The 23430-nt window shown below is 38.4% G+C and overlaps 1 long non-coding RNA gene across 3 annotated transcripts; it reads left to right on the top strand.

Moving 5' to 3' along the window:
- The first annotated feature begins 142 nt into the window (after positions 1-142).
- On the top strand, positions 143-22326 carry LOC103103644 (uncharacterized). 3 transcript variants are annotated; one of them, XR_467977.3, is made up of 5 exons: positions 143-270; positions 6275-6338; positions 13557-13654; positions 20503-20668; positions 22110-22326. It is a non-coding gene; the product is annotated as an uncharacterized LOC103103644 (long non-coding RNA). The 3 variants fall into 3 exon arrangements; XR_001630156.2 differs by lacking the exon at positions 13557-13654; XR_008918107.1 differs by lacking the exons at positions 13557-13654; positions 20503-20668; positions 22110-22326 and adding an exon at positions 10459-10600.
- Positions 22327-23430: the final 1104 nt, after the last annotated feature.

The following is a 23430-nucleotide window of genomic DNA, read 5'->3' as shown; positions in this document are numbered from 1 at the left end:
TTGCCACTTCTTCGATATTGGAATAATCGGCATAGTTTAGAGCAGTGATGGAGAACCTATGGCATGGGTGCCAAAGATGGCAATAGAGTGCTCTCTGTGGTTGCCCAGCAACCCAATAGGAGCACACAGAGGGTAATGTGGTCAGCTCACAGGTGACAGAGCTAGAGGGGAGGAGGGGTGTGCTTTGTTCACTCACTGAGGACCTTCCTCACTTCATCTCCTCTCTGCCCTGCAGTCCAATGGAAGCCCTTTCTCACTTCCCAGCGTGGGGTAAGGTGGGGCAGGCCCAGTACTCAGTAAAGTGGTGGGGGGAGGGCTCAACCCCACAGTCTCTAAAAGTTTCTCCATCACTAGTCTAGAAGTACCTATGGGAAAGCTTCCTCCAAGTTTTACCTCCTCCTTTTTTGGTTCTGTCACCTCCATACCAAAGCCCACGTTAAATCTCTCCATAGGATTTCCATCCTCTTTTCAGACTAAGGAGGTTGAGATCTGCTAAGGCTTAGCAGGAGTCCCCAAACCACTGTCCCTCAGACCGTTGGAGGGCCAGACTATAAAAACCTAACCCTAACCCTAACCAGGTAGCAGTATGAACAGTGCAGAATCCCCTCCCCCAGACTGTCGCTCACCATGCTGACATCTTCCCTTGTAGCCACATAATGCTTTGAGCGGTGCCTCGTTTTAAGGCAAAGGATTATGTCACCAGAAGTAGTACTGTACATGAGTGATGCCATGCTTTGCCGCACCCCCACATACAGTGCTCCTTTCACTGACCACCAGTGAAAGAGGTGTCCCTTCCGGAAGTGAGGTGGGGGCCGGATACATGGCCTCAGGGGGCCGCATGTGGCCCTGGGCCCTCCCTGGGCTGTAGTTTGGGGACCCCTTAGCAGCTAAGCCAATATCCAAGCTTCTTTGAACCTTCTCCACATATTTTAAAATATCTTAAAATACCTTACTAAAATTCTCCTTTCATGTCTTATCACCATGTAGATGTGACCATACATTCTCAGGGTATAATCCTAGATGGGACCTACTAAACTGAAGAGGCTTTCAGTATAGTCCCCGTGACTCCTGGTATCTGGATTATGTTCTTTCTAAGTTTGGAAAGGTCCATCCACTGACTGACCCAAAAGATGATAAAATTTTTAGTCACAATAGTGTATAAGAAGCCCCATAAGAAGCAAGAAAGGTTGTTTTCCAGGTTAGGAAAGGGAGCTTGCATGGTGGTAGAATGGTAGATACTTTGAAGCAGATCAAATGTTTTTATATAATGGTTTCACTGGTCACTGTAGCAAAAAAGAAGCTCAACTTCTGGTGATAAGCCTCACTAGAATTAGCTACATTAGCAGACTCTCTGTCTCTGGGACCATATAGTTCCAGTTGAATAAATAAACATACATTTGGAAGAAGTTTTAAAAACACTCAGCTTGGGCATTTAACTGAGCAGTTAAATATCAACCTCATCCAAAGTTTTGTTTTCTCAAACACATTCCTATCCCTTAAGACTGTATTTTCCAACTCCAGGCCTTTTGGCTAATTCAAATACTCAATTAACTGAAAATATCTAATGTCTCTCACTCCCTGCAGATCTGCCTAATTGCCTTCTATTGGCTATGAAGGTCTAGCCACAGTGTGTAAAAGCACTCTACAATTCTGTGGAAATTAGATTAAGGCATATTAAAACCGAGTTCCTGAATTGTCCCTGAAAATTTATGCATTGGTGATTTTCCAAACTATTGAAATAAAGATGGGGAATGAGGAGTAAGACTGAGAAATCAGAAGAACTGATTTCTAGTCCTGTCTCTGTCACTAACTACTTGTAGAACTTTGAGTGACTGATTTAAATTCTTTATGTATCGTTTTTCTCAGTTATAAAGTAAAAAAGTTAGACTAAATCAGCTATTCATAATCTTTTTACAAATTCTAAGTCTCTTAACTTTCAGTGAATTTGTTCATTATGAAAAGAAATGTTCTAGAACTTGCATAATTTATATATAAGAAATGAAACCAAAAGACTGATTTTAATGGAATAATAGACATATTTACAAATATTTCCAGTGCTTCCTTGGCAATCTTCTCATATCCCTGTGACATGAGTAATCCAAGTTAGAACCTTTGGGTTAGATGGCCCCTGTTTATTCTCAAATTTTGTAACATGAATCTGTCTTCTGACACCCAACTTTAATTCCATCTCTGCCAGGAAGCCTGCCCTGGTCCTTACAATTGATGATTCCCTTCCCCCTCAGAGCTCATTAAACATTTTGTTGGAGTTATTGGAAAAAAGCCAATAGCAAGAGTAGACAGCTGAAAAGAAGGTTTGGGCCATTGATTCCTTATTGGCTGAATGCAGACAACAATTCAACCTATTACCCTTTTGTGCATATAAGGCTTAAGAGAAGTGAAACTTCTTAGTAGTGAATATTGCCTATTTCTGCCCTCTGGTTTGAGAGAGAAAAGCAGAAAGTGATGAGAAGGATACAGCCAATGCTTTGCTATATGTAAAGAGCTGACTAGGCTGTATTTGCCTTTCTCAGCCTGAGTTGTTTAACATAAGCATGGTCTTTTTGGATAAAACAGCATTGTGGGTTGGTCTGTATAGGCCAGAGACAGGCAGCCTGATGAGCTTTGTAGTTCCTTGGCTTAAAGGAAATGGCTTTTCACACTGAAATAACATTTTTTACGTCCTTTTAAGAGTGATTCTAAGTTGGAAAAGGTTGTAAATGTTATATCCAGAGATAGAAGAGAATTTGTCCAACTGAGGAGTCATAAAAATTAACAGGGATGTAGTTAGCAAAGAAATATTTTTGAGTAGTGCTGATGTTATTGAATTGACTAATGATACCAAAACTTACAATTGTTACCTTGTCTGTAGCAGTCCACCCCTAGCTATGGGCAAGGGAAACAGTTAGTATGTACAGAGTGGCTTAGAAGAGAGCATGCTCAGTCTTGAGCATGGCTGGGAAAGCCTCTGACCCTTGACCCCAGCTTCCCCCAGATTAGGCGGGAAAACAGGTTTCTTTGTGCTCACCTGGCTAAGAGAAACCACACCTATACCTTGCCGTTAACCAATGATAATCATCCCTATGTGTTGTGTATATTTGCATATCAAAGAGATTAAATACCAGGCCACAGCAAGCTCCGCCTCTCTTTCACTTGGATCTCAGCTCTCACTGATGCCTGTCTTTGCTGGAGCTTGGCCTCTGGCCAAGCTCCATCTTTGATTCCTTTCCTGATCTACGTCTCCCACCTAGGACCTGGCCTTCGGTCAGGCACTTTCTTTTCTCTATCATGTCTCCAACCTGTGTGGTATTAAATTTGGATCTTTGGACGGGTATAAGCCTTCTGAGTAGTCTACTGATCGGAGTTATTGCTGTGGCTCCTTGATAATTAATAAGGCCTGGATTTCTGACTCATTCCTGCCACCTCATATCTCTAAGTTGGCTCTGCCATCCCCCTCGCGGCATCCAGAACTTCTATCCTTCCTCTATCTTCCTACCTTGAGGCTTCTCGCAGGTTCGAGGAAGCCTCATTGTCTTATAGATTCTCTTCTTTCATATGCTTTTCTGACAGATCAGAAGTCTGTGCCCACTTTCTCCCACAAATTTTTAAGCATTGGTGAGAGATGGATGTGACATGGTTTTTCAAATATATTTTGGTGTATCTTATTGTTCATTTACTTTTTAAAATATATAAGGATCTACGACTTTAGAAATTCTTTTACCTTGTGGCAAGTAAATTGCTATTGTTTAAACTCTAAAAGTGTTGTCATGTTGCATAAATAGAAACACATAAGGGAGGCATTCAAGGAGTACAGTATTAAGTAGAGAAATTATATTCTCCCTTAATGTGTCCCAAGGGCCCTGAAAGAATTTAGCGTAACTCTGTAGAGGTGGTCTGTCTCTGAGGATTTGTATCTGCCAAAGGCTGAAAGCATTTTGGACTGGTCAAGTCAACCCAGAGAGTGAACAGCTATTTTCATGTTCCATAGGGGAAGGATATTGTGAGGGTCCATAGAAAGAGCTATACCAATGACTGTTCTGACATGAGTTTCATGTTGGTGTTGACCATACCACCATTTTCACATATGTATATAGATGTAAAACATCAGTAGCAGCTGAGGATATTAGGAAAGGTATCATAAAGGAGAAGATGTAGCAGATGAGTTTTGAAGGAAACTAAGGGTTCTGTGACTGAAACAAGGACGTGTGCAAAAAAGTCCATACATGGGAGATAGAATGCTACATATAACATTATGGAGGCTAGTTTAGCTGGATTGCAGAATAGCATATAGTATTCCAGAACAATAGTTTGGATCAGGATTGTAAAAAGTTTTAAATGTCAAAGGATTATGACCTTGATCATGGAGGCAATAGAAATGACTGAAGTTTATTGAAAACTGGAGTAACGTGGTCAGGATCATTAAAGATCCTCTCTGCCATCTTTAGACTTTGGACTGAATACAGAAGAAACTTGAGTCAGGAAGACTAGTTTAAATGCTACCCATTTGAATTAGAGTGCTTGTCAGGTGAATGAAGTGAGGAAAATGGTAGCAACTCTATCATCTTTTAGCAACAAAAAACTAGTAGAAAGGCACTGTGATGTAATGATAGCTAGTTCTGGAACCAGGAATATTTGCGTTCAAGTCTTGCCTTTGACAAAGTAGCTATGCAATCCTTGACAAATCATTTAGCCTCTCAGTGGTCTAGACAAATCACTAAGACTATAAAATACAAAGGTGTCAACATGCATTGGAAGAAGGAATTTCTTCATCCAAGACTTTTCTTATACAAAAGATATCATAGACACACTCTCTATAACAAACTGCTTTATGAGCCCTGAGGGGGTAGGGCATCATCAATTGTAAGGACCAGGGCAGGCTTCCTGGCAGAGATGGAATTTAACGTTGGGAGTCAGAAGATAGGTTCATTATTACAAAATTTGAGAACAAGCAGGGGCCTTGAAATTCTTGAGTTTCTCACCTGGGGTACTCATATCCACAGGAACATGAGAAGCTTGGCAAGGAGACAGGAAATGTTTGTAAATATCTATATAATCCTATTGAAATTAATGTCTCTTGATTTTATTTCTTAAGTACAAACGTGTGATAAGCTCTAGAATCTAATTCCTTTCATACTGAACAGGGAATACAACCCAATTTACTGAAAGTTAAGGAAATTGGAGATTGAACAAAGTAGGTGCCCATCATTTGGGAATGATTAAACATATTGTGGTACATGAACATAATTAAATATTATTGAACCACAATAAATAATGAATATAAAGAATTAGGCAAATATAGAAATGAACTATTATAAAATTAAGTAAGCAGAACCAGGAAAACAGCATACCAAATGACTACAGCAATATGTGTGGAAAGAACAACAACAAAAAAATCGAAAAATGAACATCAAATAATTATTATGAAGATGCTTGGCACTGAAGAAGATCTATGAGAATGTAACTTTACTGTTTCCAGAGAAATGAAGATGTCGATATGGACCATTTCATATACTGCTGCATTGGACCACTCCCCTCCCCCTCTCTACACTCACTGGGGACATTCCTCACTTCACCTACCCCTCCAACCAGCAACCCAATGGGAGAAGGTGGTGGTGGGCCATACTCAGCATGTGGGGAGAGACAGGCACTGCACTCAGTCTGGGGTGTGGGGTGGGGGCAGGCCCAGGCCCTTTGTCTCTAAAAGGTTTGCCTTTACTGCCCTAGAGTAAAATAATTGGCTTCTTAGACTGTGAAGAAAGGAAATGGTATAGAAGACTTGGAGAGAGATTTAGAACAGTTGCAGTGGGAAGCAATATGATCAATTAGGAAGGAGTAGAAATATTGCTTGGGATTATCAGGGCTTAATGAGTATTAAATTATACTCTCATTTGAGAGGGTGGGGATAGAGGCAGCTAGTTTGTGGAGTGGATAGAGCATCAAGCCTAGAAGAGGAAGACGAGCTCAAATCCAACCCTAGATACTTACTAGCTATGTGATTCTGGGCAAGTCACTTAACTCTGCCTCAGTTTCCACATCTGTAAAAGAAAAAATGAGCTGGAAAAAGAAATGGCAAACTATTCTAGTATCTTTGCTAAGAAAACAAATGGAGTCACAATCAAACATGACTAAATAAACAAAATTCCCAGGGTTAGAGGTATCACAAAATGATTCAAATGCTACCTCTGGAGAGGCTAACACTAAGTGACCTCCTACCAAGAGTATAGCTTCTCTTATTTTTCACATTTTTTTCTCCATATTGGCCATATTGGTACTGAAGCAAACAAATATCTTTGGACTAGATATCTGAACACTTCTTCAGTGACAGCTGAAAACTCAACAAAGTAAGTAGTTACTTCTTAAACACTCTGCCTGTACATAATTTGTTTGGATTCATCTGACATGTTTTTGACTCTATTTGACATCTACTATGCCCTAGCACTGGATAGTTGGGGAAAACCTCAATTCAAGTCCTGCCTTGAAACTTTATTAACTATATGACATTGGACAAGTTTTCTTATTGATCTTTGACTCATTTTCCTCATCTTTAAAATTAAGATGATGATAATAATAATAACTAGAACTCTAGATTGTGTGAGAGGATTTGACTCCAATCAAACTGGGTTCTTCCATGTATTTCTTATGTGATCTTGGACTGATCATATTACTTCTGTGGGTCTACCTTATCTGTAAAATGAGAACATTTAACTAAATGATCTCAAAGATCCCTTTTAGCTCTAAATCTATTATCCTTTGACTTGTAGTACCTGTCTCCTGAGGTTATTTCTTATAAGTATCAAATGGAATAATGTATGTAAAGTACTGGGCAGACTCTAAAATACTGCAGTGTCAGGATAAAGGAAAGATCTAATCTTGGAGCCAAGTAATGATGGGTCAAGTTCTTCCTCTAACATAAACTAGCATTGTGACCACTCATTGAAACTCCCTATGCTTCCAAGCAAATTAAGACTCTCCATTATAAATGAGCTTTGTCTGCATTGGTGAAAAGGGTTTCCACACTGGAAGTTTTCTACACCAAAAAAATCACAGGGCCAGACCAAATATACATTTGATATTGTTATCGTCATTATTTAACCTTGTTTCATGATTCAGAAGCCTTATTCTTCCTACTAAATTGTCAGTTCTTTAGGATGGTAACCATATCTCACTTGCCTTGCATGAAGTAGTATGAAGTAATGGTTAGGACATTGAATTTGGTATCCAAGAAGACCTGGGTTCAAATCCCAACACATATTTCTTAGATGTGTAAGCATTGGTGAATCATTTAATTTCTCTGAGCCTTTGTTTCCTCTTTTATAAAATGAAAAGGTTAGATGCTAAAGTTCCTACAAGCTTGAAATCTATGGTCCTATGCTTTATATTAAGGTGGCTAAGTGACACACAATAGATAGAGCACCAGGTCTAGAGTCAGAAAGACCTGAGTTCAAATGTGACTTCGGATATTTATTAGCCCTATGACCCTAGGTAAGTCACTTAACACTATTTACCTCCATTCCTAATCTGTAAAAAAATGAACTGGAGAAGGAAATGACAAACCACTCCACTCTTGCTTTGGCAAGAAAACCCCAAATGAGGTTACAAAGAATTGGACATGACTAAGATGATTGAACAACCACAAAGTGCAGTTAGTCAGATGTTTTTGCATCAAATTGAAGAAAGAAGGTAAAGAGTGAATAGGAAGAAGACAGAGATTAAAAGAAAAGATTTTAAAAGGCACATGCCAAAGGCAAATTTGACTCAATTATAAATCCAGGAAAGATTACATAACTGATGATTTCAGAAACTTGACCATGCTTCAGAAGCTGGTATGAGGACAAAAAAGAGGCAGACCTGGGTCCTATTTTCCCCCTGTGGGGTCAAAATGAGAATGGGCTTCATGCCACTTAACTCTGAATTGACTTCAGCTGGCCTTTACTGGATTAAGGAATTACCCCTAGAATTATACTAATACATTCTGAATAAAAGAACTGGAAGGAACACTTGGAGACCCTCTAGTCCAGCTCTATCATATACACCTGAGCTCAGCCAGAACTAGCACAGGCTGAAGGGGGCTTAATCTCATGGTATTGGTATATAACTGGAGGGAAGGGGAGATTTACTTCCTTTTGTAATGGAGAAAAGGTTTGTGGGGTAAAAGAAACAGGATCTAGGAGAGGACAGCTGATGTTTAGGGTTGACTCTGAGAGAGGAGAGGGGGTTTGAAGATTTTTTCCCCCTTCACCCTTCCCTCCTTAGCTATGGCTGCTCTCCCAGATTTGCTCTTGTGTCCCCCCTCCACTACTAGAGACTAACTATTTCTTCTTAAGAAGATGTCTCTTCCCCTTGAAGCTGTTTACTCACACTTGATTCAACATTTGGGCAAAGGATAGGGGAATATAAAGAAATAACTGACAGGAAAAAGAATGGGGGAAAGGGGATCCCTTCTCTAACTAACCCCTTTTCTCTCCTTCCTCGAGTTTGGGGGTACTCAGGCTTTGTCCCCTGAAATATAGTCAGGTTGACTGACTCTGGGTTTGGCCCCTTGGCCACAGTTCAGACCCAGGGCAACAGGAGCTGAGGTAAAGTCTGACAGAGATTCAAAATGCCTTTCTCAGATTTCATTTCAATAGTCTTTTCAATTGGGAAGTGTTGGGGGGAAGGATTTCCAGTCACAAGCAGGAAAAAGGCGGATAATCCTTAGGAAAAAATCTTATCCATCTCCCTCTTCAGCTTCTCCAAACTGAGAAACCAACTGCTCTTCAGAAGGGAACATTCTGCTCCTCAAGATTCCATCCTCCTGGGGCTCCTCCCCCATCAGGGTGATAAGATTCACACACTCTTCAGCCTGGCACTTTTCCCCCTAGTGCCAGCCTCTGTCACACTTTCTGAGAAGGAAGAAATAACCATTCTGGACCAGGCACTGTGCTAAGTACTTTATAAATATTTTCTCCTCATAGCTGGGAGACAGATGCTATTATTATCCTCATTTTACAGTTGAGGCAACTGAGACAGAGACAGGTTAAATAACTTGCCCAGATTAGTAAAGTTCTTTTTTTTTTTAAACCCTTAACTTCTGTCTTGGAACTATGTATTGGTTCCAAGGCAGAAGAGTGGTAAAGGCTAGGCAATGGGGGTTAAGGTGACTTTCCCAGGGCCACACAGCTATGAAGTGTCTGAGGTCACATTCAAACCCAGGACCTCCGGTCTCTGGGCCTGACTTTCAATCCACTGAGTTGCCTAGCTGCCCCCTAGTAAAGTTCTTGAAGCCAGACTTCCTAATTCCAGGCTCTGAGCTCTATCCACTGCTCCACCCAGCTAGGATTATACTTCCTATGTGCTTTGTATTTACTTATCTGTACCCTTATTGCTTGTCCCCAATAAAATAAAAGTTCTCAGAGGTTAAGGATTGTTTTACTTCTGTCTAAAATACCCTCAGTGTCTTGAACACAGTAGGTACTTAATAAATTCTTGTTCAAGTGAAATCTTAATCCAAGGCAATAGGCAAATCTGTGTTTCTGTATCAGCAAGATGGCCCTCAAATATGTCCTTTATTTGTCTGTCTCATTGCTTACAGTTGAGCCTTCACATTTTTTAAATGCAAATTTCCCTTAGAAAGGGTAATAACCTTAATCTATTATCAATGAGCACATTAATAAAGATTTCTTGGCAATTTATTAAATGTAGCTAGTTGGTGCAATGGATAGAGAATTTATCTTGGAGTCAGAAAGATTCCTTTTTCTGAGTTCAAATCCAGCCTCAGTCACAACTCTGCCTCAGTTCTTCATCTGTAAAATAAGCTAGAGAAGGAAATAATTTCCTAGCTGTGGGATCTTGAACAAGGCACTTAACCCCAATTGCCTAGCCCTTATAGCTTCTGCCTTGGAACCAGTATCAAGTCTAAAACCAAAGGTAAGTATTAAAAAAAATAATAATTGAAAAAAGAAGGAAATGGCAACCACTCCAGTATCTTTGCCAAGAAATCCCCAGAGTCATACATGACTGAATAATAGCATTAAGGACAAGAAATTGCTGGAAGTGGGACTTAACTAGACATTTGAGGACGGGTAAAATTACGAGTGTTTAGAGTGATAAAGGAGGATTTAGAGGGAGATGGAAAGAATTGAAGAGGCAAATCTGTCTACTTCAAAATTTTGTCTAGGGTCAGTCTGAACAATGGATAACCCCAAAAGGATCCTCTTCTTAGAATGCATAATACACTTTTTCTTAGAGCAAATTTGCTAGGTTATATTATGTTTGAGTTATACAGATATTTGTTTTAGTCTACTTTTCGTCACCCAAACCTAGTGGTTTCAAAGGATAGGCACCTAGAAATAGCACTCAGTCTTAATTACAAGAAAGCTACATATTACCTTTTCAAACAAAATATATACCAAGTGCAGAATATTATGGCAAATAAATGCTCTCCCTCAGTTATTCCAAAACTTTCTCCCTTGTTTTTGGCAGAGAAAGGGACTGTGGGGGAGAGAAGGTCTTCTTTCTGTTTTCAATTTCTCATCAAATTAGAGAAGAATTACATTCCACCAACAGAAATGAGGTTGTCAAAATAAACACTGAATAAAATCAAATGCTTAAAATCATCCCTTAATTGATGAGACCTAAGCCAAAACAATATATATATATATATACATATATATATATAATGTAGGAGTCTAGGAGGATTTGTCAATATGCAAATGATTATATTATTCTCATGTTTTCTTTTTGAAAATAAATGGGGCATTTATACTAAAATTTAATATATTTTTATTAAGATAATTATTTTTTAACTATTGCAATTTATTTCCCCTTCCACTAACTTCCTACTCTGATTCCTTAATGGGACATGGCAACGGCTCTTGGGCTTGGGTGGAACACAGACTTTCTGGCTCATCCTATCCAGCCAAAAAGACTTCAAGTGAAAACTTAGGTTGGCTGCCTGAATAGTGTCCTTGCAAGCTTAGAGTCTCTTTCCCAGAGGGTTGGACACCAGAACATGACTTTTTTTCAGGCAAAGCATCTTGAAAAGAAATTCTACAAAGTCAGAGGAGCTGAGATCTGCACCCATAGAGAGCTGGCTCCCATTATGGATGAAATCTCAGGTTCCTGAAACTTTCTGATGATTATATTTGGATGGCATAGGTTTAAAGGGTATTGTTTCAGTCCACAATGATTAAATACTGCTCTGAAAAAAAAATAGGTGGAGAGGGACTATTTCTAGGAATAGAGGTCTAACACTCTTAAAAGCTAAACAAAAGCCATTTGGTTTTTCATCCCACCAAGAAACAGCTCTGAATCCTACTGGTTACCCTTGTGTCAACACGATTCTATGCAATAACAATAGGCAATCTTGATTTCCCTTCATTTCTGGAAGGTGGAAGCTGAGATTTTCAAATGAGTCACTGGGAACAAATGATTTTTCAGAAGACACACTTTGAAGTTTGGACCAGGTGGAACCAAATAAGAAATAAAAAACATTACAACATTTTTGTTCTCATAAACTTTTCAGTAATTCCGTTTAGCTCAATCAATACTGTGCTTGTAGCTTAAATATGTACAATTCTCCTTGTAGCCCTGGGGGAATGAGCCTTCACTGTGAATAATCAAGAGTGTGGTTAACCCATTTTGTGCCAAAATAATACATTTTTGACCTCTTATTTTTGTGGACATTTTTTTTAGAAACCCTTACTTCGGTCTTAGAAGCAACACTGTGTATTGGTTCTAAGGCAGAAGAGTGGTGAGGGTTTGGCCATAGGAATTAAGTGACTTGCCCAAGGTCACATGGCTAATAAGTGTCTGAGGTCAGATTTGAACCTAAAACCTCATGTCTCTAGGCCTAGCTCTCAATCCGGTGAGCCACTTATCTACCCCCTTTTTTAATGAACTCTATTCTTTCTGACATTTAAAATAATACAAAGTATAGCAGAGATCACAGATAAAGAGAAAGGATCAAAATATTTTTAGCAGCTTTTGTAGTAGCAAAGAATTGGAAACTGAGAGGTTGTTTATCACTTGGGGAATGGATGAACAAGTTATGGTATATGGTTATGAGAGAACACTACTGTGCCATAAAGCAATGACCAACAAGATGAGTTCAGAAAAACCTAGAAAAACTTATATTAACTGATGCAAGGTGAAGTGAGCAGAACTAGGAGAACAATATATACATGAACAGAAATGTTATATGATAATCAAATGTAAAGGACTACATCATTATCAGCAAAGCAAGTTTCTAAGATAACTACAAAGGACTCATGAGGGAAAATGCTTCTTTGGGTTGAGTTTTATAATTTCTTGGCATTGAAAGTTTTCCATATTTCCTAAGTTGGTAATGACTTTTTCTCTAAGATAATACTTTCTTTTGTACCTTCCTTATGTATTTATTGGATTTATTTTACATTAGAGGCATTTTTCTGTTGGTGTCTATGGACTAGGTTATTAGCTTTATAAAAATCAGAGTCCCTGTCTTATATAAACTTTATCTTCTACAGATCCTAGCACAGAACTCTACACACAATAGACATTTAATAGATGCTTATTAAACTGAATTATGTGAAAATTACTGTTTATATCCCAATTTTAATCTCAAACGTCCTATTTAAAAAAGCAGAATAAGCTTGTATTGTGGGGGAAATACATAAGAGCTATTAAATTTGTTTATGTGTACATACATACATATATACATATTTATGTATATATGAGGCATGTGTAGATGGTGGGGTTTGGAGGGTGGGACTTGAGACAAAGTAAGTTGACATATACTTGACCTCAAAATTTATTTTAGAATGGCTAAGATTTCCTACATCAAACCTATAATTGTGAGCTTGTTACACATATTTTAAAAAAGGCACAAAGGGGGATTTGATTTAAAGAATGAAGAGTTACATGTAATTGGGAAAATAAAATATCTTTGAAAAAAAATGAAGTTACCCAAAGATTTAAAGAGTTGGGAAATATGGAGAAAGAATATGGAACTTTGATGTTAATCAAGCTGAATGTTTATGCGTTAGTAAAACATAGAATTACCAATGTGTTCCCTTGGAGGAAATGTACAACAAGGAAACTGAACAGAATAGTTTAGTTTAGGGATTTTTAAACATTTTTGTGTCATGGGTCCCTTTGGCAGTCTAGTGAAGACTATTTTAAGAATACCTTTTAGGACCCCTTTAAGAATATTTTTAAATGTATAAAATAATTAGGATTACAAAAGAAATCAATTATATAAAACATAGTTATAAAAAAACCACACACCCCAACTGAAGAAATCCTTCTAAATTGAGATTTGTTTCGGTGCAAGTCATCACATGAAGGAGACAATCAAGGGAAATTTGGGATCTTAAAGCCAAAATGATTATTCTTTCCCCATTAAACAAGTTCTTTCCTCAACATTTACTCTCAGAAATTAAACAACTGGCAAATCAATCTAGGGAAAACAATAGCTTTTTAGTAAGAAATAAGGAAGCTTCTTTTGAGTATTCTTTACTACACAAGCCCATCTGAATGATTGTTGTGGAACAAAAACAATTCCCAATGTCTCTCTTCTTTTTACATAATATATATACCAGTACCTTGATCTGGTGTGGTGGACAAAGCACTGAGTTTGGAGTCAGGAAGACCTAGATTTGAATCTTGCCTCTGACACTTATTAGCTGTGTGATCCCAGGTAAGGCAATTAACTTCTCTGGTGGTCCATTTTCTCTTTTGTGAAGTACAAGAGTTAGATTACCTTCCAACTTTAAATCCAAGATCCTGATTATCTAAAAGTCTCTTGTCCTGCTTCTGTCTGAGTGGAGCAATGGACATGTTTGCAAAAGCTTTGAAAACAACCATTTCTTCAACTCATGAGGCTTCATTCCATTCCACTGAGAAGTCTGAGAGCTCATTGAGGCAGTGTCTAGAGAACTGTCATTCTCAAGCACTGAGATTTTAGTATTCATCCACTGAGCAAGTCTTCATTTGTAATACTGAGCCCAAAAAATAGATCTATGAAGCAAGGGCATAGACACTTCCACCAGCACTGATCTTTGGAAATCATGGTGTAGGGATGTCATATTTTGAATAAAAGGGTGTGTGGCCTGAACTTCTTCATTATTCTTCATTGTTGCACCTTGTTTTAAGGAAGTGTGTTTTTTCACTGGCATGATGCCCTTTAAAGGCTTGCCTGACTTTGGCATCCTTGTAGTTTCAATTTGATTTGGGGATGAAATGAGGGACACTCTTAAGTCATTGAACAAAACAAAAAGAAAGGGAGGTTTACTTAGCTCTAACATAGCAAGGATATACAATAGGTTATCCTATTTATTTTATAAATAATTCCATTTATCTTATATTTGCTTTTTATTTTATATCAAATGCTTTTCAGATTTTATTTAAAAATAATGGAACTTAGCATCTCTAATTGCAGCCCTACTCATCTCCCCATGGAAACCATCTAGTCAGCAGGACCTACAGACAGTCACCAACTCGGGGACTCTGATTCCATTTGGGTGAGACTTTTTGTGCCCTTTGGTGACTAGAAAGTATAGTCAAGGGAGCCAGGAGCCAGCTTTTGTTGCCTTTGAAGGAAAAAACCTAATCCTTTAATGGGGCAGGGGAGGAGGAGTAGAAAGAATGGAGAAAAGGAGGGAAAGGAAGAAGTATTTATATAGCATTTACTGTGTATCAAGCACTGTGCTAAGAGCCCTTACAAATATGATCTCATTCAATCCTCACAACAAACTTATAGGTTGGGTGCTAATATTATTCCCATTTTAGGGCTGAGGAAACTGAGGCAGATAAAAGTTAATTGACTTGCCCTGGATCACACAGCTGGTAAATATTTCAGATATGATTGGAACTCAAGGTTTTCAGACTGCTCAGGACTCTAGAAGAATCCTGACACCAGTTTTATCACAATGCCCCATGATTAATTGCTAAGTGCTCTGAGGGAATTTGGAGAGGGGAAAATGGGAATCTGGAGCTATGCTTTTGATTAGATGATGGATGCAAGAAGGTTGTAATTACCTGAACTTTGAGATGTTACATGTAAAATATAAAGGGTAGCAGATAGAGACATTCCCAAGGCCCCTTCTAGCCTTGTAACTTCTGATTCTGAATACAATCAGAACCAGCTTTAAGAAAACCTGATATCACGTTTAAAAATCCAGACAGAAGAAATAAGCATAATTCTTCTACAAAAGGATTCTTAGTTTGACATCAGGATTCACAGCAGGGTTTCTTAACTAGCTCCCATAATGGATTATATGAGATTTGTTTTACTAGAATTTGATTTGTACATAGCTTTTCAAGATCCTATCAGTTGCATAAAATGAAATACACCAATATCCCTCCCAAAATAGAATTCCTCAAAAATATTTTCCTAGTCTCGCCACTCTTGCCTAGGGCATATATTGGAAGGCATATAATTGCAATCTTATTCCTTACCATGTCCCCATACAAATTGCTATTCAGGTCACCTGTCTGAGTGGATGTAGCTATTTGCCAGGCTGATGTATCTCCTGATGTACAGGGCAACCTTTAAATCACTGGGTTTATTAGAAGAAAGTGGTTTGCAGCACTTCCACTTTTTTCTCTCCATACATATATAGTAAAAAAAAAAATCATAATAAAAAGCTATTTTTCTGCAGGGATCACTCATCTAAAAGATGCTGGTTTTAGTCTGAAATTTTTATTTCCAAATTCCCGCCAAGAATGATGGGCTGGGTTTTTTTTTTTTAATTTGATTACAAACTCTGTATTTATTCATGTTACTAAATGCAAAGAGTTATAATTTACATTTCATTGGTTGCTGGACATGCGCCATGTGCAGGTAAACAGGAGAAATATAATTTGATGATTATGCTGATGGAGATTTGAAAATGTTAGGCTCACTATGTATGTTGGAGCACATGGTCCTTGCTGCTGAGGAGGCAGAGACTAGTAGATCTCTTGAGTGTGGGAGTTCTGAGCTACAGTAAAGCTAAAGTCAATGTGTTCTCCATGCAAAGGCTGACATTGATATGGTGAGCCTCTGGTAGTTGGCAAAGGAGGAACAAACCAGTTGAGGTAAAAAAAAGGAGCAAGTTAAAGCTTCCCTGCTGATCAGCATTGAGACTGAGCCCATGAATAGCCACTTTCTAGCTTAGGCAAGATAGACAGTCTCAAAAAAAATTATTTTTAATTTTAAAAAATATATGGTGTGTGTGTGTGTGTGTGTGTGTGCAGTTAGGTGGTCCAGTGGATAGAATGTTAGACCTGGAATCAGGAAGGCTCATTTTCCTGAGTTCAAATCTGGTCTTAGATACTTACTAGCTGTGTGACATTAGGCAAGTCATTAAACTCTCAGTTTACTCATCTGTCAAATGAACTAGAGAAGGAAATGGCAAACCACTCTAGTATCTCTGCTGAGTTGGACATGGCTGAAAAACGATTGAACAACAATTCACTATTGTGAACCTTAAAAATTCTCAGACCCTACTTCATAAGGTTGGGTTAAGACCATTCCCCATTTGGGCAGTGAAGGTACTTGATCAGGACTGTGAGAACTCTACTCCACCCATACTTAAGCATACTTTAGGGGAAGATAAAGTTGTAAACTCCTTGCTGAACAATGAAAAGTACTTAAACCCATACTTATAGTAAGACAAAAAGTTCTTAAGCTATGCCTATTTGGGGATATAATACAAAAGGGTGCTAAGTACCTATAAAGGTCAGGCAACTTGTGAACTTACAAGGAGCAAAGAGGTGAGAACTTACTCAGAGATTCTAGTCTACTCAGGAGTGAATTACTCAAAAGATTAGTCTACTCAGGTATGAATTCAGAATGGGCTGTCCTTTGGAAAATGTCTACTGTGATTGGTAGATGGGAGAACTTAGGGGAGGTGACATAGGAGAAAATTCCCTTTATAAGGAAATGAAAATCTGTGATTAAGGACAGTCTCCTAAAGGAGGCTCTTGGAACAGTCTCTTGAGAGAGTCTCTTGAAGACAGTCTGAGGGAGGCTGACTCTGTCCCTCTGAATCCTTGCTTGGACAGATCTTGTGGTAAGTGATAAAAGACTGACTGATCTTTCTCTTAAGGCTTAGGCCTGGGTTGGCCAGGGCTGCCCTGGGCCTATCCTTTTCTCATTATTTCCTTTTTCTCTCTTTCTCTCTTTCTTTAATTCCTCATTGTATGAATTAAAATCTCTATAAAACCCAGTTGACTTGGGTATATTTCATAATTGGGAATATTTCCCTGGCGACCACCTTATATATTGATTTAAAACAAGACACTGTCTTGAAACCATATTTTCTTCTTTTTTATTTTTTTTATTTTTTTCCATTTGAATAAGTTCATCTAGTCAATTTAGAACATTATTCCTTTGTTACAATGATCACATTATTTCCCTCCCTCCCCTCCACCCACTCTTCCCGCAGCCAATATGCAATTTCACTGGGCATTACTTGTGTCCTTGATCAGAACCTATTTCCATGTTGGTGTTTGCACCAGAATGTTCATTTAGAGTCTACATCCCCAGCCACATCCCTTCAACCCATGTATTCAAGCAGTTGTTTTTCTTTTGGTAACCATATTTTCTATGGTCACAATTTACTCATCCACTCTTATATCTACTACAATTTATATCTTCCACTATTTTAATCACTAGTTTATGACAACCAACTAATTTTATTATTACACTATAGCCCACTGATTTTCTGTACCAACTTATCACCAATGAGTATTTATGAACAATTATGCACAACAGCAGCCAAAGAAAGAGCCAGAATGTTTATTCTTCATACCAACATCCACTTACCAGTTGATATTTCTCCAATACAGAAGCCATAGTGGAATAGTTTGGAAGAAAAAAAACTCTTATGAAACAATATTTATGCAAGACAATTGTCAGATATTAGCTTCCCAGCCTACTCAAAACTAGCAGTTATATTATCACAGAAAAGGAGACAAGATCTTTTCCCCATAGTTTTGAAGCCTAAAAATTCCCTATTTTCTCATTCATGCCCAATGAAACAAAAACAGATACATAAGTCTCATTTTCCATGCCACCAAGTCTATTACCAAAATCACTTTATCTCTATCTGTTTGGCACCTTCTTTGCTTAGATAAAACTTGATTGTATGTTCTCTCCTGCGTCTAGAAGTCAGAAAGTCTTAGATATCAGGATACTACAATCCTACATTGTCCTTCAATGACAGAATGTACTGGCAACTGAAATGCCAAGTGAATTGATCCCAAAGATTAAATGATAACCAACACAACACAAGAGGGATTTATTCACAAACTGCAGTTTGGGCTCATTTCTCTAAAAGTGGCTGGCCCTGAGTCTGGGGTCTGCAGGCTTTTTATACCCTTCTGTGGTAGGGGGAGTGGATAGGAATTCCTGGAGTGGGGGTTGTGAACAGGAACTCCTGGGGTCAGGGTTGTTATCAGTTCCTAGCATATGTCAGGAGGGGGAGGGACAGGAACTTCTGGGATTGGGGGTCATTATAGCTCCTGGCATATGTCAGGAGGAAGAACTCCTGGGGTTAGGGGTCTTTATGGCTCCTGGCCATAAAGTTCACCCAGGATATGGTAACTTGACTATAGGTGCTCTAGGGGAAGGAGGGCAGGGAGAAAATGGGGTCCTGGGCTGGTCCTTCAGGAACAAGATTAAAGTCAAAGGAGCAAGACTAGAACATATGAAAGAGCTGAAGGAAACAGTACATGCCTACCATCCCTCAATCTACAACAAACACTTAGAAAAGGGCCAAATGAAATATTGATTAGGAAATTCAAGGAGTTTGAAACCCACTAAGTAATTTTTCCATCCCACATCTTATAGAGAAAGACAGAGGTCTGAAGGCAATAGGAATGATTATGGCCAGGAAGGTTAGGCACAAAGAGCTTTGCCAACCTTGGGACTATGTGGTAGGGAAAGAAGTATTTGATCTTCCAGCATAGAGATGCCTGATGCTGGTCAAGAAGTAAACATAAGATCCAAGTGGTATTTCTGTTGCTTTGACCCTACAGCTAGACCTGAAACCCATTGTCCTCTGAGAAGAGGACCTGATCCTAGAGCAATCAGCTTCATCTACAACAAAGTATGGTCATAGTTCAAAAGTTAAGACCAGAACTGAACAGCAATTGTGTGAATGGCCCTGGAATATCATTTTGGATTCAGCTCAAAGCTAATCAAATGCAGTTTAAAATCTGGTAGTGGTAGATCTCCTTCCTTTACATTTTTTCATTATTTCCTTTGGTGTTCTTGAGCTTTTGTTTTCCTAATTCAATAAAATAATTATTTTGAAGTTTCATGGGATGGCATTGAATAAGTAGATAAGTTTAGGTAGAATTGTCATTTTAACTATATTGGCTCTGCCCATCCATGTACAACTAATATTTCTCCAATAATTCAAATCTAACTTTATTTGTATAAAAATTATTTTATAATTATGTTCATGGAGTTCTTGGGTTTGTTTTAGTAGGTATACTCCTAGGTATTTTATTTTGCCTGTGGTTATTTTAAATGATGCATCTCTTTCTATCTCTCCTTGAAGAATTTTATTAGTGATATCTAAAAATGCTGATGATTTATGTGAGTTTATTTTTATATCCTGTTACTTCTAACTTTTTGGTTTAATCTCTAGGGTTTTCTATATTAACCATCATATCATTTGCAAAAAGAGATAGTTTTATTACCTCTTTGTCCATTCTGATTCCTTCTATTTCTTTTTCTTCTCTTATTGCTATTGCTAGCATTTCTGCTATATTAAATAATAATGGTGACAATAGCTAATTAAATGGCTTTTGCTTTGAATTTACATTTCCTCTCCTCTTGTCTCTAAAAAAAAGAAATGTAATGGGAGACTTTAAAGCTATAGTTTTGAACAGATGCCTATCCAAGCATGCCTTAAACCTGGGGAATTTATTCACCAATATTTAAGAGGAGGAGTGGGGGAGAGTCCTAGGCTACAATTGAATTACAATTACATGTTTTGTGTCTCATATCCCTTACTAGACCATAAATTCCATGAAGGCAGGAACGGTGGTTTTAGAGAAAGAGATAGAGGCAGCCTGTCCATGCAGGTTCAGATTTGGGGTGAAATGAGGCACTCATAAGTCATTGAACAGTTAACAAAAGGAAATTTACTAAAATCTAGCATAGCAAGGCTATGTACAGTCTTCCACCCAGTTGCCAAATGAGTCTGTTCAACAGGGCAGACTCATGTGGTCTTTAGACAACCACCAAGTCAGAAGGGATGTTCTCCAAATATGTGGGGCTTTTTATATCTTTAGGTGACCAGGAAATTACATTAAGGGAGTCTTAGACCAATTAAGTCCCTAAGATAGTTTTGTTGCCTTTTAGGGAAAGCTAACCCCTCATAATTTTTGGGAACCCCAAATTTGCTTCTCTCTCTTGGGAACTTGCATTTAGGGGAAGTCCCATACAGACCATGTCTTAGACTGAAGAAGGGATAACTAGTCATCCATTAAGTGTCCTGAATAGGAGTGATATTAATACTCAAATCTTCAAAACCCTTTTTGTCTTAGGAGTTTCCATCATTGTATCAGAGATTCATTCCTAGGAAGATGGAGCCATCCTTTTGTATCCATTGTAGTAGACCACTCCTTGGTACCCCATCCTCTGGCTACAGCCTCTTTCCCAAGCCTGCTTGTAAACTGTCATGTATGTTTGCTGTGCTTAATTCCCCAAAAGGTATGTAAGTCCTCAAGTTCTATTCTTTGGAGAATTATCTTTGGTGGTTATTCTCTCAGAGACACTGTCTCCAGAGCTCCAAGGTTTTGACTCTATGTGGTATTTCGTGCTGGGCTCTGTGTAGTGAATATTAAGGACTTGTCTCTTTTCCTGATTTAAGATTTGATTTTATGACTATTTTAGTGGTTTTGTGTTTTTCAGGTTGACAAAGGAATCAAGTAATCTTAATCCTATGACTCATGTCACACAACCTGAATTGAATTGTTAATTTCAACACCTTCTCTGGGCAAAGAGAGCCACCTACTTTATCTTCTCTATTTCTTTTCAAACCATCTTTAACATATAAGAAAAAAAATTCTTCTATACATCCTTGTAATAGATTTCTGGACTAGACCAAATCTAATATTGACAAGTTTTGACTGGGGAAACATGATTTGGAAGTCTTAGGCTATTGCCTTCTGGGGAATGGTGACCTCATAGCAGAGAAAGCCCAGTGATGGAAGAGTAAACATCAGTGAAGAAGGGGAGGGAAAGTTCTTCACTTAGACTCTTGCTGCCCAGGATTCCTTCAGCAGGAACTTTGCAAAGTTTGAAGAATGGATTAGAGCAGGACACAATCATAGCAGCTTCTAGAATCTAGCTTCTTTTACCCTGAAAACCAAGTGGAAGTAAAATTAATATTAAGGAAAAGCAAGAGGGGAAGAGGGAATAAGGAACAGGGTCAGAGTCTAAGAAGGAAAGAAACAGGGCCACAATGAAGATCCATCCAGAGCAAAGTGGAGGACAAAGAGATGACAAACATGCCAATCTTTAAGCTTTTGCAGATCTAATACTTTGTTATTCTAAAAAACAGAAAAAAAAATCCTAAATTGCTTTTACTCAACTTCTCACTTTATCCCTTTTGGGAATAATAAGTACAGTCATTATTTTTCCTCAGTAAAAATGTACCCATGACCATGTGATCCAACCATACCAACTTTTCCTCCCATTACTGAATGAATAGTACTCTGCTCTTCTTTGTTCTAGTTAATTAAGTTTTAATAGTTGGGCTTTCCCCTACTCATTGAATTTTGTCAGATTTTCTCAGGGATTTTGCACCATATCCCAAGCCCCAACAAGCCCTCCTCTGTACAATATCTGTGCTGATTCCTCTGCTACCAAGGACCAGGGAGACTCTAGAGCTCTGATTTCTAGGACTCTAGAAACTCCCTCATGACTACTGGGAGGTGGTGGGGATCTAATCCAGGAGCTTCACCCAAAAACAAGAAAGTGAGAAGAAATTAGCCTTAGCCAGAAAGAAACACAATGAATTTAATAGCAATGCCATGCCAGCTATTAAAATACTCAATGATTTCAACTGCTCCACCCTGTAATATTTCTCTCCTGTCCCTGGCCCCTTCCTTTCCTTTCCTTACTCCACCTTCTCCTTTTTTCCCCCTAGAAAGCAGTTTCCACCTAGCTTGGATCCTTATCAGATAATGGGACTTCTAGAATGACTTCTGAATATAAACTTGCCTGCCTTGAGCCTTCTGTGCTGCAGCTCCCCCCTCATCCATCCTGCAATCATCCATCATCAGGAAAAATCTGCCATTATCCCTCTCAGAAACTCCCACAGGTTCTCCAGTGTCTATAAAATAAAGTTCAGGTTCCTTCTTTTATTCAAAGTCCTCCACAATCTGGTTCAGATCTACTTTGCCTTTGTTATTGCCTCTTATAGTCATGCATCAAGCCCCCAGATAAACTGATCAACTCACCCCTAAACAGATGCATTAGCAGAAAGATGTCAGAAAAAGCACACTGCAAAGTAAGAACATAAAGAATGTATCAAAATACCCGATGACTTCTTGTAATTTTATATTTCTATAATGTCTGTTTTCATGACTTTTCCACCTACCTACATAGTAGACAATATAATTCTGAGGGAAAGAAAACAACTGGATTTGGAATTGGGGACTTGCATTCAAATCTCAATTATACCACAAAATACTGATGTGATCTCAGGCAAGGCATTTTAATCCTTACTGGATTATTTCCTCATTTTAGAATGAAGGAGTTGGGTAGGTAACTTCTAAGGTCCCTTCCAAGCCACTAAATAGAACAGTGACTAGAAGAGCGGGTCTAAAATCAAATCTGGCCTCAAAACTTACTAGCTATATGACACTAGGCTAGATACTTAATCTCTGACTGCCTCAGTTTCCTCAGCTATAAATGGGGATAATAGCAGCATTTTCCACATAGGGTTATTGTGAGGATGAAATATGAGATAGCACAGAATCTTGCACATAGGAGACTCTCGATAAATTCTTGTTTTCTGCCTACCTACACTTAATTCCCAGTGCTACTAATGTAGGAGACTTCTTTATTATCTTTCAGCTGGCCAAGTTCAAAAACTTTCATTGTAAAATGGCAATAATAACAGTACATGCCTCCTAGCATTGTGAAGGTTGAATTAATTCAAACTTGTAGCCCTGGCATATAGTTGGCACTATATAAATGCTTGTTCCTTTTCCTAAATCTGTAATCCTCTGATTCTTTTCTTATTTTTATTCTACCTATCCTTCAGGGTCTAGCTTAAGTTCCTTTTCTCCTCCATGAAGGCTTCCCAGAATAGTTCTTACTCATTGTCTACACTACTGGTTATTTAATTCACATTCTTCTTTAACTTTTTCTTCTCTACTCTTTGAACTTACAGTGGTGTCACCACCTGGCCCTAGTTCCCTCTTTATTTATTTATCTATTCATTTATTTTACGTAATGCAGAT

This window comes from Monodelphis domestica, chromosome 4 (genome assembly GCF_027887165.1).
Source record: "Monodelphis domestica isolate mMonDom1 chromosome 4, mMonDom1.pri, whole genome shotgun sequence".
NCBI lineage: Eukaryota > Metazoa > Chordata > Mammalia > Didelphimorphia > Didelphidae > Monodelphis > Monodelphis domestica.
The sequence above is the reverse complement of the archived record's forward strand: the minus strand, read 5'-3'. Positions and strand labels throughout refer to the sequence as shown.